Below are 2,500 nucleotides of genomic sequence, written 5' to 3' on the forward strand. Positions count from 1 at the left end.
CTCCTCCTGCTCCTACTCCTTCTTATTCTCTCCCCTTCTTCTTCTTTTATGCTCTTTATATTCCTATTCTTTTTTATGCTCCATCTCTCCATTCTCCACCATCCTAATATTCATTCTTGTCCTCCTCCTCCTCCTCCTTCTCCTCTCTCTCCTCCTTCCCCTCCTCCCTTCTCCTCTCTCTCCTCCTTCACCTCTTCTTCCTCCCACTCCTCCTCCTCCTCCTCCTCCTCCTCCTCCTCCTCCTCCTCCTCCTCCTCCTCCTCTCTCTCTCTCCTCCTTCCCCTCTTCTTCCTCCAACTCCTCCAACTCCTACTTCTCCTGTTTTTCCTCCTCCTCCTCTTCCTCCCCTCCTCTTCCTCTCCCTTCTCTTTTTCCTTCTTCCTCTTCCTCTTCTTCTCCATTTCTTCCTCTTTTCCCTGCTCTTTATTTCTGGTCCTATTCTTGCCTTTAATCTAGCCTCTACTCCTAATCATATTTTCCATATGACTTCTCCTTTCTTCTCCTTTCCTCTCAAATTTCCTCTTCCCTTCCCTTCCTTCCCTTCCCTTCCATCCTTCCCTTCCTTTCCTCCTCCTTTTTATCCTCCTTCCTCTTTTTCGTTCTATTTTCCTACTTCTCCTCCTTCTCTTCCTCCCATACTCCTCCTCCACTCCATGCCCTCGTCCTCATCTTCCTCCTTCTTTTCCATAACCACTAATCCTCCACAATCTCCTCCTTCTCCTACTCCTCCTTCTGCTTTTTCTCTTCCTTCTCCATATCTCATGTCTCCTCCTCTTTTCCTTCTCTGCCTTCTCCTCCCCCTCATCCCTGTCCTCCTCTGTTCCCATCCTCCTCCTCTTCCTCCTCCTCCTCCTACCCCTCTTCCTCTGTTCTCATCCTCCTCCATCGTCCTCCATCCTTTTCCATCCTCTTCCATCCTCCTCCATCCTCCTCTATCCTCCTCCATCCTCCTTCATTCTCCTCCACTCTCCTCCATCCTCTTCTATCCTCCTCCATCCTCCTCCATCCTCCTCCAATCCTCCTCCACCCTCCTTCAATCCTCCTCCATCCTCCTCCATCCTCCTCCATCCTCCTTCGTTCTCCTACACTCTCCTTCATCCTCCTCCATCCTCCATCACTTTCATCTACCGTCCTCCATCCTCCTCCACTATCCTTCATCCTCCTGCACCCTCTAACACTCTCCTCTATCCTCCTCCATCCTTCCCCATCCTCCTTCATCCTCTTCCATCCTCCTCCATCCTCCTTCATCCTCCTCCATCCTCCTCAATCCTCCTCCACCCTACCCTATCCTCCTCCATCCTCCTCTATCCACCTCCATCCTCCTTCATCCTCCTCCACTCTCCTCCATCCTCCTCCATCCTCCACCACTCTCCTCCATTCTCCTTCATCCTCCTCCATCCTCCTCCATCCTCCTCCATCCTTCTCTATCCTCCTCCATCCTCCTCCATCCTCCTCCATCCTCCTCCATCCTCCTCCATCCTCCTCCACTCTTTGCGGTCTAATTTATCAAACGTCCACACCAAAATATTTTGGGAAAGATTTGACGTCGCTGCGAGGATCAGACAGAAAACGCGTGGCATTGGAAAACAGGAAGAGGAAGTAAACAGAGATGACAATAAAGAAAGAGATTATGAGAGAATGCAAGAGGAAAGAGATACGTAACAGAATCCAACGCGACAAAAGGTCAGGTTGAATATTTATAAGGAAGAGTTCATGTCATATTATAAGGTCAAGGTTATAGATGAATGAATAAATAAATAAGATAAATACGTCAAGTGATAGATTAATAAATAAATAAATGAATAAATAAATGAATAGGTAAAACAAACAACTCGATGAATAGATAGATACTTAGAAAGATAAATAAGTAATTAGACAAATAAATACAGTAAATTTAATACACAAAATAAGCAGACAAATAGAAAAATATATAAATGAATGAATAAATAGCTAACAAACTTACTTATTAAATAAATAGACAAATTAAAAGAAATAAAAATATAAATAAATGTATAAACAAATAAAGCTGTACGGCCATTCATACCCATGTTAACATAATCCTAAATATCCTACAAGGCTGAGGGAACAATGGATTAAATTTTTCGTTTAAATAGTGCATGGGTACATTTGCACTCAAGCTAGTACACACACACACACACACACACACACACACACACACACACACACACACACACACACACACACACACACACACACACACACACACACACACACACACACACACACACACACACACACACACCCGCACACACACACCCGCACACACACACGCACGCACACACACACACACACACACACACACACACACACACACACACACACACACACACACACACACACACACTCACATACACGCATACACACACATACACACACATACACACATGTATATATATATATATATATATATATATATGCATGTATATATACTGTATATATATATATATATACATATATATGTGTGTGTGTGTGTGTGTGT

Source organism: Oratosquilla oratoria, chromosome 32, assembly GCF_046742065.1.
Source record: "Oratosquilla oratoria isolate Oo_2021 chromosome 32, ASM4674206v1, whole genome shotgun sequence".
Classification (NCBI taxonomy): Eukaryota; Metazoa; Arthropoda; class Malacostraca; order Stomatopoda; family Squillidae; genus Oratosquilla; species Oratosquilla oratoria.